Source organism: Monodelphis domestica, chromosome 2 (genome assembly GCF_027887165.1).
Source record: "Monodelphis domestica isolate mMonDom1 chromosome 2, mMonDom1.pri, whole genome shotgun sequence".
Classification (NCBI taxonomy): Eukaryota; Metazoa; Chordata; class Mammalia; order Didelphimorphia; family Didelphidae; genus Monodelphis; species Monodelphis domestica.
In genome coordinates this window covers 346,228,523-346,242,823 of record NC_077228.1, presented here as the reverse complement: position 1 = coordinate 346,242,823, position 14,301 = coordinate 346,228,523, and the positions used below count along the sequence as shown (strand labels likewise).

At 34.4% G+C, this 14,301-nt stretch overlaps 1 protein-coding gene and 1 long non-coding RNA gene across 3 annotated transcripts in view; one reads left to right on the top strand and one right to left on the bottom strand.

The window, feature by feature from the left end:
• ANKRD6 (ankyrin repeat domain 6) overlaps nucleotides 1-14,301 on the bottom strand; it is a 259,856-nt gene that overhangs the window by 225,681 nt on the left and 19,874 nt on the right. The window lies entirely within an intron of this gene.
• LOC103102585 (uncharacterized) lies at nucleotides 591-12,394 on the top strand. Of its 2 annotated transcripts, none has more exons than XR_008916619.1 (3): nucleotides 591-814; nucleotides 4,055-4,209; nucleotides 6,112-6,309. It is a non-coding gene; the product is annotated as an uncharacterized LOC103102585 (long non-coding RNA). The 2 variants fall into 2 exon arrangements; XR_462738.3 differs by lacking the exon at nucleotides 6,112-6,309 and adding an exon at nucleotides 8,635-12,394 and having other exon boundaries at nucleotides 594-814.

Below are 14,301 nucleotides of genomic sequence, written 5' to 3'. Positions count from 1 at the left end.
CATCCTTTCCCCTTCATCCTCCCTTTAATGTATTCCATTTATTCTGTTCTATTCAAGATGAGATTGCTTTGTAAGTGACTTATGATCTTAAGTAAATTATAATCAATACTTGGTTTTTCCTTACAAATTTATGACTCTAATTTAACACATTTTCCTGAGCTAAATGTCCCAACTGTTTCCAACCATTGGCATTATTTTCACAGCAATAAAGCAGATTAAAGAAAATGAGATATTACATGATTTTCCTTCACTTACTGATTTAGGGGTGTGTACTACCTCATATTCACTGTGTATATAGCTCCCATCATCATAAACATTAGAAAGAAGCACAATATTGCCAAGATATTAATTTCCAACAAAGTTAAATGTTAAATTCAGCATAATTAAGTACCATGAGCATTTATGGGTTTGCTCTTTCTAAAGTATAGATCTGATCAAGTCACTATCCTTGATCAAAAATTTCCAGTGGTTGCCTATTACTTTAAAGCTAAAAGCCAAACTACTCATTCTGGTATTTAAAGTCCTTAATGGTCAGGCTCTGAGTTACCTTTCCAGAATTCTTTCACGTGACCCTCTTTCATGAACTCTATGTTCCAGACAAACCAGCTTACTCACTGTTCCCTGAACTCTGTATTCCACTGCTGGTCTCTATGTCTTTGAAGATGTTCTCTCTCATGCCTGGAATGTGTTCTTTCTTTACTCCAGCTTCAGAAACCTGAAAATTCCTTCATGGAAGAAAGCCAAAAGGAATCACAAACAATTCAGGGCAGTTCTAAAAGGTACATGATGATACAGAAATTCAATTTGCTTGACTGTAAGTATTTGTAATAGAGGGGTTTGTTTTTCTTGCTTTTTCAGTTGGGGAAGGGGATGGTGGGAAGAAGAAAATGTAGATATGAAAAGAAAATTTAATTTAAAAAAAGGAAGTTACAGAATGAATTTACTGTGCATGTATGTATATATTCACATATATTTTTACAAAAGTAAGATCTACATAACGGATTCAGAGTTTCATGAACAATTCTCTCTTGTTCTACAACATATCTAGAAATGCTCACTTTATTTGGCTTTTAAGTTCAAAATATATAACTTTAAAATTTTTTTTAAGGATTACTTTAAGGACTTCCAATCAAATGTCTTTCCTGGAAGCCTTTATTGATTTCCTTTGTTGTTCATTCTTTCCTTCCTCATATCATGTATATAATTATCCATTACATGCTTGCTATAAACATCCCAACCCAAGTAGAAAGTAAGTTCCTTGAAGATACGGACTATTTTCAACTTTTTTGTTGTTTTTGTATTACTGAATAGGCACTTAAAATGTGATTCTAAAATTGAATCAAATTCACCATCAAAATAAAAAATCAATCAAATCTATGAATTCCTCACTGGCTTTAAGAGAACTGAAGAAATGGCAAAGAAATAAACTGAAGGGAAAAGAACAAAGCCCCAGGGGCAAAATCTGCAACAATCATCTGTACTCACTTTTCAAGCACCAGCAAAAAAATATGTGATCACCTCTAAAGCAAATGTTAATTTTAAATCTCAATTTCAGTGTTTTAGAATTCTTCAAATACCAGTGAAGATAAAGCCACTATAAATTTAAAGGGAAAAACATCACTGTAAATCTGGGGTCATAAACCTTGACCGAAGTTTACTGAAAAGATAACTTTTTTAAATTAATTTTTTATTGATTTATTTGTTTGTTGTTTACATTAAAATTCCCATGTATCTCTCCTCCTCCTTCCCCTCCCCAACTCTGAGAAGACATCACTTGAAAAAATAAATATAGGGGCAGCTAGGTGGCTTAGTGGATAGAGAGTCAGGTATAGCAATGAGAGGTACTGGATTAAAATCTAGCCTCAGATATTTCCTAGCTGTGTGTCTCTGGGCAAATTACTTAACCTCAGTTGCCTAGCTCTTACCACTCTCCTTCCTTGGAAACAATACTTTATGTAGATTCTAAAACAGAAGATAAAGATTTTTAAAATATATGTATAAACTATAACTTTCATGTTTCTGTTTATCAGTTCTTCCAGTGGAGGTAGACATTCACAAGTTTTTCTTTAAACATTAGTTCTTGTAGTTGTATATAATGTTCTCTTGGTTATTCTCATTTTGCTTTTTATAATTTCATGTAAGTATAAATATCAATTTAAAAATTTTTGAGAAACAGCATGACTTTGTGACACTACCTATGTGTCACTTAAGTTCTCTGAATATATCATTTTCCTCATCTGTAAAATGGGGATAATAATTCAAGGACTATGTATTTAAGAGAGCTACTCTGAGAAAAAGCAATCTGGAAATCATAATTATGTAAATATGAGTTATTAGTAAATCTATCTTATAGTTACTAACCCTTTTAAAAGGAAGTATTTACAAATTAATAGAGAAAATCCTTATGTCTATAAAGAAGATTTAAATCTTAATTAGACCTGGAATGTAGTGCTTTTAGAGAAGAAATAAGGCTTATTTCTGACACTTTAACAACCATGGGATATAACATAGACTTGCATTTCTCAAGTTTTTTGAAGGTATTTCTCCATAAAAACATTTCATTTTGTAGAAAAGATAGATTCTTGAAAAGTTATATGTAATTTAAAATTTTTATAAATCCAATAATATATATGACATCAAATATATTGGCTTCTAGAGGCATTTATCATTTAAAAGACTTGATGAATTCTCTTTTTGTCATTTCCTCTTTTCCTTCTCTTACTCCTTCATCAGCCACTAAATGGATGGATCCCCCTAGTAATGGCAAGGAAGCTTTGACCTGGACTGATTGTCCCTTCTTAGGTAACCTATTAGCTCCTTACTCCAGAGGGTTCACCACATTGGTTCTGAAGTTAGCATGGGCACTCACTTAGTTTAGCCTACTTCGGTTTGGAGCTCCAAAACTCAAATAATCTACTAGCTCAGCTTCCCTGTGTAGCAGAGATTAACCCAGAATACACTCACTTGTATACCAAAGCTGGAGTTTTAAAACTTTTTGGTGTCAGAACCACTTTATGAGCTTAAAAATGCTTGAGGATGCTCCCCAAAAAAGCTTTTGTTTTTAGGGTTTATATCTATTGATATTTATTATATTATATGTATATATTAAAACATCCTAGTATTATTATGAAAATAGTTTTGACTTTGCAAACCTTCTGAAAGGGTCTCATGGACCCCTGGGAGTCTTTAAACTATACTTTTAATGCCACTGTATTGTTATTATTCAGACCTGTCAGTCATTTCTGCTTCTTCATGACTCTAGTTGGAGTTTTCTTGGTAAGAGTCTAGAATGATTTGCCATTTCCTTCTCCGGTTCATTTTTACAGATAAGGAACTGAGGCAAATAGGGTTAAGTGACTTGTCAAAGGCCACAAGGTTAGGAAGTGTTTGAGGGCAGACTTGAACTGTTCCTGACTTCAGGTTAGGCACTCTATCCACTGTACCATCTAGCTGCCCTGCTACTATATTAGATCTCTTCAATCATCAATTCTTTCCTAAAATATCTTCTTCACCACTGTCCAGTCAGCTGTCTCATTATCTAGAATTCTCTCCACTGGCTGACAAAATCTATCTCATTTATTTTCATACATCTAACCAAACATCTCCATTCAATTCTAGCCAAACATATAGATATTATTTCACCTCTAAGTGATGGGGGTACTTAGCCAAGTGTTTCTTTTCATTTAAAAAATAATTATTCTGCCATGAAATGAAACTCAATACTGTATAATTATAATGACCAAGCTTGGCCTCGGAGAACAGCTAAAAAAATGCATTTCTTTCACTGCACTTTAAAAGTGGGAGAATACAGAGATGAGTTACCAGATACAGAGATATTACCGGACAGTAAATAGTCAGAGATAGTATTGGTTGGTTTTTGCTCTGCTCTTTTTTAATCTTTATGCAAGGGAAGGAGAAGAAATGGTAGCGATATTAAGAACTGAATGTAATATAAAAATAAATTTAAAAAAAAAGAAAAAATATTGTTTCTGAATGCCAGAATAGTCCTTGCCATAGTACATATTTAGAAGGTATACTTTGATTCTTCTTTTAGGTTTTCACTCTTTTCAACAATGTAGAAAAATCAAACTGAAAGAATTAAAAAGCATTTAAGTACATATTATATGCCCAGCACTGATGCAGCAAAAGAGCTCTATCTCTAGAATGGGAATTCCTGGACTCAAATTCTGTCTGTCTGAGGGAACCTGGGTAAGTCAATTAAACTCTCTACTCAGGTTCTTCATCTGTAAAATAAAAGGGGACCAACTAATGGCTACTGAGGCCACTCCCAAGTTTTGAACTAGAATCCTATGAAATGCAAAAAGCACAAGTATCTGCTACCAGGTAATTTACATTATAGTAAAAAAAAAAGGCAACATATCTAGAAGAATAGTGGGTAAAGCCGAGTGTTGATCTGAAAAGTCATAGGAATGGTAAGTATTATCATAAGATAAATGAATACATCCTTTCCAAAACTGGTAATGTTGATTTGATATCAGGTAAGAGCTGGAAGGGGAGGGAGACATCAGTAGGAGACACTCACAGATGGCAGAATCATCATGATGAATGTCAGGCACTTACATATTATGAATTCTCACCAATCAGGTACCCAGGACTCTAATAGGCATGGTCTGGGCAGAGGATGGTGCCAGGCATTTCATTATTATTCCACTTCTGGTTCAGCCACCCCAGAAGAATAGTATGTCTGAACAAAAAGCTGATGAAAGCAAAGATGTTAGTCACTAAATAAGCTCTTAATGAAGTGTCAAATAACTCTTGGCTGATACAGTCAAAAGATTAACAAACAATTAAATAAAGACCCACACTAAAACAACTGTAAAGTCTTCTTAAAAGATTTCTTAGTTCCATCTTGTCTTAATTCATTCCGGTATTAACTTTTTACCTGGATTTCCAAAAGAGCCGGAACCATAAAGTTAACTTTAATTCTAATTTGTTTTCCTTCAGCATCGGAAGCACATTGGACTGAAATGTAAATCAGCCCCATAAAGAAGTTTTAGTGCCAACTTTCATATCATTATTTCTCTTTGGAAGCCAAGGAGCAGATGGGCTCAATAAGAGAGCTCAGGCAACTATTTATTTGATTTATAGAATGAACATCCTGTTTAGGTCTCTAAGCACATATTCAGAAACGATGCAGAATATTCGTGATCAAATACTATTGGGCACTCAGGTAATGGGAAGCTTCTCCTACATCAGTGAGGTAAAGACATGAATACTGAGCATCATCCAAAGAAGAAATGATTGATTAAATAGAGAATCCATCATCTCCACAACAACAAAATTTAATTGGGACAATAAATGAGTTCAGTGAATTTGCAAGATGTAAAATCTTTTGAGTACCATAGTAAGGTGGTTATTGTTGAGTCCTGTCAGTCATGTCTAGTTTTTCATGTTTGGGGTTTTCTTGGCAAAGAGACTGGAGTGCTTTGCCATTTTCTTCTCCATTTCATTCTACAGATGAGGAACAGAGGCAAACAGAGTTAAGTGACTTACTCAGGGTCACACAGATAATGTCTGAGGCCATCTCTGAACTCATGAAGAATGAATCTTCCTGATTTTAGATCCAGCTTTATTCACTGTATCACTTAGTTGCCCTGCCACAGTATTCGATCACTTCAATCATTAAACCTTTCCTAAAACATCTCTACAATCCAATTAGCCACATATCTAGTTATCTATAATTCCTCCATTGGCTGAGAAGGTCTATTTCATTCAGTGTTTATTTTCATACATACTTTTAACCAAATATCTCTACCTATATCTAGCCAAAAATTCACTTCACACAAACTACTCTCATTCTTCTACCATTCTTATTCTTACATAAAATGAGAAAATATTAATTCTCTCAAAAGAAATCAAAATCTGAGGACTAACTTACCTAGACACCATAATGGTCTGCATAAAAATAATTATTAAATAGAAATTTTAAAATGCAATGTAAAATGGAGTCCTTAAACTTTTTTTGAATCATAGGCCCCTTCAACAATCTAGTTGAGCCCATGAACTCCTCAGAATGATGTTTGTTAAGTGTATAAAATGAAACATGCAAAGTTATCAGAGAAATCAATTATATTGCAATTTTTTTTAAAGTTCACAGAATCCAGGTTAAGAACCTATGATGCGGGAAGCTGTAAAACATCAAGAACACCATAAGCCAACAGCTTGCATGAATATATACGGATTGAAATACGCATAACAAGCAGACCAATATCCTCAATGACACAGTATCACAAAATAAAAGAACACTAAAACAAAGCCAAAAATGAAGGAATAAACTTTTTTCTGTCAGTAGAGAATTGGGAGCCTCAGTCAGTGGAACTTCGTGGAAAACAGGTTTCACTTAACAGTTCTTGGCATCAAAACAGGGCTTTTTGTCTAGATAGAAGTATATTCAGAGATAATGGATGACAAAAAACAAAAGGAATCATTAAGGGCTAGGCAACTGGGATTGAGTGACTTGTCCAGGGTCACACAGGTAGGAATATCTGAGCCACATTTTGAATTCAGGTTCTCCAGACTCCAGCCCTGGCATTCTATCCACTGTGCTACTTCGAAGAGAGGGGGAGAGTAGAAGAGAGAGATAGAGACAGAAACAGAGAGATAGACAGAGACAGGGAGACAGACACACAAAAAGAGAGACAGAGAATCCGTAGCCTTCCAAATCCTTTAGTATTTTATGATTCAGGGCAAAGCACTGATAGACTAGTCCATCAAGCTAATATGTGAAGGAAGATAATTGCAGAGAAATCTAATGTTCAAGTAATAATTACCTGGATTCTTCTCATATGTGGGTCCCTGAAAGGTACCTTGGTTTTGAAGCAAACTGAGTTAGCCTACCCTCAAAAATCATCATTTCAAGTCCCTATAGATGTGTTTCTTTTACTAGTCAATGAAAGGCTACATTAATTTAAAGCAAAATATTTTTCAACTGCAGAGCAAAATAAGAAAGATTCCCCCATGTATATATGGATGTAACACTTTCCAATACCACCAGTGGCAGGAGATTACTCACCAGGAACATTCACAGCCAAGGAGTACATAAAGCTAGGGCAACTCACACTTTTAAGGTGATATCCAGCTGGAATTCCATCCTCCTGCTTACAAAAAGCTTCTTCACTCAGCTCTTTAGCCATTTCCATTTGTTGCCACTCTGCTGCGTGATATTGAAGAAACTGCTCTTTTCTGGATGTCTCAAATGAGTTATTGCTACAACATGCTGGTGAAATTTTACTATGTGGACTTTTTCCTTAAGTGAGAGGGGTGTATTGGTTCTTTTAACTCATTTCTCAGAGTCTGTCTTGGCTTTTTGGCAGCGTAGACTTCAACTAGATGCACAAACTCTGCTCAACAGCTAAATAAACTCTTAGGTATTTAAATCTCCTTTGAACCAAACCACTCTTATCACTCTGACTCAGTTTAAAGTCTTGATTGAGTGATAACTCCTATCATATTCCTGGGTCCTTATAAACTGTGCCAAGAGTTCCACTTAGTAAAACCTGCAAAGGAGTAGGGTGGGATTGTAGTCATTTACACCTCTCCTCAACTCATCAAGTCCTTTAATCACTAGCCAGATTTCATTCAAGTCATCTCTAGAGAGAATATTTAAAAGGGGTGGGGAGAGATGGTGACTTTTGTTTAATTTCATCAGCAACTAAATTAATATAATCTGGATCATTAGGTTTAAAAATGACAAGACTCTCCAAGTTAATGCAATGATAATTAAAATATGAATTTTTTAAGAGAACTACATAAAGTCACAGTGAAATTTACAGGTAAGAACACAGAAGCAAGAATGCCAAAGTTTAATCTGGAGGAGGATGTTGATGAAGATGTATAGTTTAGAATAAAGTTCAAAATGAAAACCAAATTAGAAGAAGGGATTATATGGCTGTGTATGTGAAGCAGGAAAGGACCTGAAAAGAAATTTGGTCCAATTCTTTCATTTTACAGAAAGAAAACTGAAGAGCAGAAAAGTTAAATGACTTGCTCAAGGTCACACATATTAACTAGTGTTGTAGAATTCCTCCTGGAGAGTAATTCTTTCCTCCTGGGTGCATTTTGATTGGAGACCAGGTGGATAGCCATGAGCCACCAAACAAGGAAAATAGGTTATATAACTATGGAATGACATTATGTGTCAAAAGTTAAAGTTCAAATCAGCCCACCAAGTGGCTAAACTCTTACTTTCCTTATTTGGGAGAATGAGAAACAGACAGAATTTACAATGATATATATTTATGTTTGTTTTGAGATTAGAATGTGTTAACCTTGAGATCTCAAGAGTGGCCAAAGTTTGGATTTGTTTCAGTGAGACTGTTTCTCTGTAGTTAATCTCCTCAGAATAATCTGGTGGGGCAAGAGATCTCTAAATATGTTGGAAACCTTCTTCAAGATAAAATCAGCAGGGATCAATCTGCTGTTGAATAAAATACAAACTGAGGGTCTGTATCTATTTACAGTATCCTATAGCTCTGTTTCTTTGGAAAAAAGTTCTTTTTCTTTTGGGAAAGAAGATGTATTGCCCACAATTAGAGTACACAAATTTTATCCACAATGACAATGCATTTAATTATAGCTACTCCAACCTAAGCTTTCTCTTTTTTTTCCACAAAGCTGCTGACCTTGAAAACTGAGAAAATGGACAAAATCAAAAACAGTGAATCTATCACCATTTCAAAATAAGTTTAACCAACATAAAAAAGTCACCACAAAAGAGAAATGGAAAGGAGTCCAGAAACCTCTTCTCACCAGAGCGAAACACGGCACTCAAGGGCTATATGGGTTTAGAGTCCAAACTATTTGCAAAAAAAAAAAAAAAATCTGTGAAGACTGACCAAATATTACAAATAGTTATCACCTTACAAAATAGTAAAAGAGAGAAGAAACAGCAAGCCTACACAGAGTTTGACATGAGGCCCTACTAAACCCCAAAACACTTTGGATAAAACTGGATAGTGAACAACAAATGGATATGAAATGAAATAGATCTAATATTTCTCTTATGGCCTATTCTCAGTGAAAGTAGTAGAGTATTTGAATTCTGCCACCAAAGTAGTAGATGCCCTATTGTGAGGAAACAGAAGCAGGACTTAAAATAAAATAAAAGATGGATCTAGAAAAAGCAGGTAGACTTGAACAAATATATATATGGAAATCCATGCTAGAGGTAATGATTTAAAAGACAGTGATATACATGGTTCAGTGGGTATATGATTAGGGATGTGACTTTAATTGATCACTTGATTGCAAATATTAATAATATGGAAATAGATTTTGAACAATGATACATGTAAAACTCAGTGGAATTGCTCATCAGCTCAGGGAGGGACAAGGGAGGAGGAGAAGGAAAGAACATGAATTGTGTACCATGGAAAAATATTCTGAATTAATTCAATAATTTTTTGAAAAATCTTCCTAAAGTACAAAAATAAATTTAAAAAATTAAAAACAGTGGTATAAAGGATGGGAATAAAAACAGCAATAGCTAACATTTACATAGCACTTTAAAGTCTACAAACCATTTTATATACTTTATCTCATTTGATCCTCACAACAATCCTGTAAAGCAAGTAATATGGATATTATCATCACTCTCATTCTACATTTGAGAAAACTGAGAAATAGTGATTTTGCCTAACGGTAACATAGTTAGCAAATATTGGAAGGTAGGAATTGAGTCAAGGTCTTTGTTTTCTGAAAGTCCACATCTTTTTTTCCATTCTACCTTCCTGCCTCTCAGATTTCAAAAAATATTCCCAACTATACCTCCATTCTACTCAATTTCAAAAGAACTGTAAACAAATGGAAAATATGATACCTTTTCTTTAAAAAAAAAAGAAAAGCCAACAGGAAGAGCACTGCTTTCTGTTTAGCTTTCTAAAATGATGGTATTCTTGAAGAAAATAAGAAGAAAATGGACAAACTTTCTTAGATGTTTTTCTACATAGAATGACCATCATAGAGAGGTGTAGGGAACATATCAATTAATCAACTAGCAAATATCTCTCCGTGGTCATTAATTTCAACATAAAGCATTTGATTCAGTGAGAGAAAATGTAGTTTTAATGGCTCTCCTCAAACCAGATAACTTTCCCACATTTCTTAAGAATTATAAAAGATACTAAATGGATGAGAGTCATGAGACAACTTTGTTCAACAATCAGCTGAATATAATTATCATATGAAAGGTAGTAGGAAGAGATGTTCTTCTCACTTATAATGTCTGACAACATAATCACGGATACCTGTTCAGAGATCAAATAAAAGAGGGATTCTCTACTGCTGACAAGCATTCTCCCAATGCTATTAACAGATGACACTTCACTGGTTATATCAAGCCCCAGAATACTACACAGGTTCCTCAATGAAATCCAGTCATTCAAAAGAGGAACAATCATCCATAGTCAAAAAACAAAGTGGATGATGAAATCATTTTGTACATATTGCAACAGGCAATTAGGTAAAATCACTGATCTGTTCAGTATAATAAACATCTGTATGTCAGTTTTGTCAAACAAACAGAAAAGGATCTACTAAATGACGTAAAAACCCACAAATTAACATTGTCTATGTCTTGTTGCATTTTGACTTATTTTGTTAAATATTTCCCAATATTTTAATCTGGTTCAGCTCCACTAGGGAGCACCGAGGGCTATAGCAATTAATGTTGGACCACTCTGGTGTTGATCAACAATCATATGAACAATTGACTAGACCCAGACTAGATTCAGAATTGAATAGTATATTGAACTAGATCACATTTAGAAAATTGTACAGGAATGTCAATATCTCCAAGCTACTAAAAAATGCGTGTCCATCTTTTTAATATTAATATTGACACGGCAAAACTTCAAATCATAGACCACCATGATCTTAAAAGAATTACAAATGACCCAAAGAGCAATGGGAAGATATATGCTACTTCACTTCTATACAATAAAGGATAAAAAACACTTTTTACCTCCCTGAGCAAAACTGATATCTAAATCCTGAATGGTTGGAAGAAGAGGTAGAACTAAAGAAAGGCATTTGAGTGAGGCCTTAGTGGAGAATCCAAGGAAAGACATGAACTGGAACCATACAGAATAGGTGTAGAAGACTTACAATATTTACCAATGAAGGGTGTGACTATACTGGTAACATGACAGATTCATCAAAGGATTTAAGTATACTGTAAAAACTGGATAGAAATATGGGGAAATTTTATTTTGATTTGATAAAATTACTTTCTGTGCCATAATCATTTCTGTTGGATCAGACAAAAATAAGAAAAAATGAAATTAAAACCATATTTATCTTATTTTTAGAGGATGGATAAATGTTTCTCAGAGAAACAGAAGAAATTACAAGAGCTAAGGGAGAACAAAAAATTTAAAAATCACTGTTTTAAATTATACATACTTCAAAACATCTGTGATTTCATTAACATAGGTGCTCTCTCCAAATGTATAGACCCAATTCATCTACCCCTTCTTTTTTAGATATTTTATTTTACCCAATTACATGTAAAAACAAATTTTAATATTCATCTTTTAAAATTTTGGAGTTCCAAATTCTCTCCCTCCCACATCCTCCCCCCCCCACTTCCCATGAGATGGTAAACAATCTGATAGAGATCTTACATGTGCAGTCATGTAAAACATTTTTCCATATTAGTCATTTTGTGAAAGAGGGCTCAGATAAAAAAAAAAGAAGAAAGTGAAATATAGTATGTTTTGGTTTACAGTCAGAATCTATCAGTTCTTTCTCTGAGGGCAGAAAACATTTTTCATCATGAGTCTCTTGGAGTATATGGATCACTGTACTGCAGGGAATAACTAGGTCATTCACACTTGTTTGTCAAAAAAAATGTTGCTATTACTGTTTACAGTATTCTTCTGTTTCTACTTATTTCACTTTGCATTAGTTTATGTCAGTCTTTCCAGGTTTTTCTGAAATCATTCTATTCTTCATTTCTTATAGCACAATAGTATTCCATCATAATCATATACCAAAACTTGTTCAGTCATTGTTCAATTGATGGACAATTCCTCAATTTCCAATTTTTTGCTATTACAAAAAGAGTTGCAATTAATAGTTTTGTACAAATAGCTCAATTTCCCTTTTTAAAATCTCTTTGGGATACAGACTTAATAGTGGTTTTGCTGGATCAGAGGATATACACATTTCAGAGCCTTTTGTACATAGTTCCAAATATTTCTCCAGAATGATTGAATCATATCACAACTCTATCAACAATGCATTAATGTCCCAATTTTTCCACATCCCAGCCAATGTTTATTTTCTGTCATATTGGCCACTCTGAAAGATTGAAGTGGTACCTCAAAGTTGCTTTAATTTGCATTTCTCTAATAAAGAGTGATTTGGAACATTTTTTCAAATGACTAGGTAGCTTTGATTTCTTCATCTGAAAACTTCCTGTTCATTTCCTTTAACCATTCATCAATAGGAGAATGAGTTATATTTTTATAAATGTGACTTAGTTCTCTATATATATGAGAAATAAGGCCTTTATTAGAAATACTAAAGAAATACTAAAGAAATTTCTCCCAAGATTTCTGCTTTCCTTCTAATTTTGGTTGCATTAGTTTTGTTTGTATAGAAATTTAATATTATTGAAATTATCCATTTTATATACTGTAATATTCTCTCTCTCTCTTGTTAGGGCATAAATTCTTCCCTTATCCATAGGGCTAACAGGCAAATTATTCCATGCTCCCCTAATTTGCTTATGGTTATCATCCTTTATCATGTACCCATGTTGACCTTATCTTGGTGTACAGTGTGAGATGCTGGTATATCTCCAGTCTCTGTTATATCATGTTCCAATTTTCCCAACAGTTTCTGTCAAATAGTGAGTTCTTGTTCCAAAAGCTTGGATCTTTTGGTTTCTCAATCCCTAAATTACTAAAGTCATTTGTTACTAGGAAATATGTGACATTAAAGTAGTTATCTTTTCCCCAAGCTATGAATCAAGTGTGAGTGAACAGATCAAGGGGAAGAAATATCTTCCTAAGAAGAAACCCTTTGGTCTCTAGTAGTGGAGTGGGAAAAGAGGGACAAGAGCAAATCTGGGAGAGCAGCCATAGCTAAGGAGGGAAGGCAGAAGGGGGAAAATCTTTAAATCCCCTCTCCTCTCTCTGAGCCAACCCTAAACATCAGCTGTCATCTCCTAGATCCTGTTCCCTTTACCATCCCCAAACCTTTTTCTCTGTTACAGAGGGTGCCTAAATAGTGACAGGAGTGGGCTGGCACTAAGTGAAGAGAGATCACTAAAAAAATCAACTTCTAAGATATGATCTAACAATGCCAACAGTAATGAAATGCAACACAGCAAAAACTATTTTATATCCCAAGGAGGATTTAACATTAGCCTTCCAGCTGGCTGTACTCGTAGTAAGATAACTTAGTGCTATTTAATTTGTTCTATTAACACGTGATTCTCTTCTGCTCATCATTGCTTTCTTTTGTGGAAATAAATAACTTCCCTAAATCCCCACCAAAAAAAATCCATAAGTGCTTGCCCATAAGTTCTATCTCATTCTCATTACACATCCAGCCTCACCTCTTTTCCTGGCCACATTTATCCAGGATGATACCCTTTATATCATTTGACACTATGCTTTACCAGTAATGGCGAACCTTTTAGAAACAGAGTGCCCTAACTGTACCATCATGCTGCAGGTGAGCTGCCTCCTTACCCTAAACAGGGTAGGAAGTAAGCACTCCCATTGGGCTGCTGGGCAGAGAGGCATGGTGGAGAGGAGGAGGGGAGCAGCCCCCTCTGGCATGTATTCCATAGGTTCACCAACATGGCTTTAGGCTATTTGTGCCCATCATGGCTTTCCTCCCTCATCTATAGGGTCACTTGCAGTATCATTTCTTTAGATACCATGATATTCTATGACTCATAGCTATATAACCTCACTGGAAAAGCAGTATTAAAAGAAGGGTATTTTTTCTATAATTTTTTTCTGTGATTATTAAAAATGCTACACAATTTCCCAAATTGGACTACATTTGAGATTCAATTACATAAAGATTAAAAATGTCTATACAACAAAAGACAACATAATTAAGATAAAATAAAAACAATGGACTAGGGGAAATTCATGGAAAACATAACAATTAGAAATTTAATATGTTAAGCTCATAAAGAAATGATACAAATATTTAAAGGCAATAATATCCAGGCCCTGTAGGATAAACTGTTGAATGTGATAAACAATGTACAAAAAAGGATACATGTATTATTAATAATCACTTGAAAAATATTTCTAC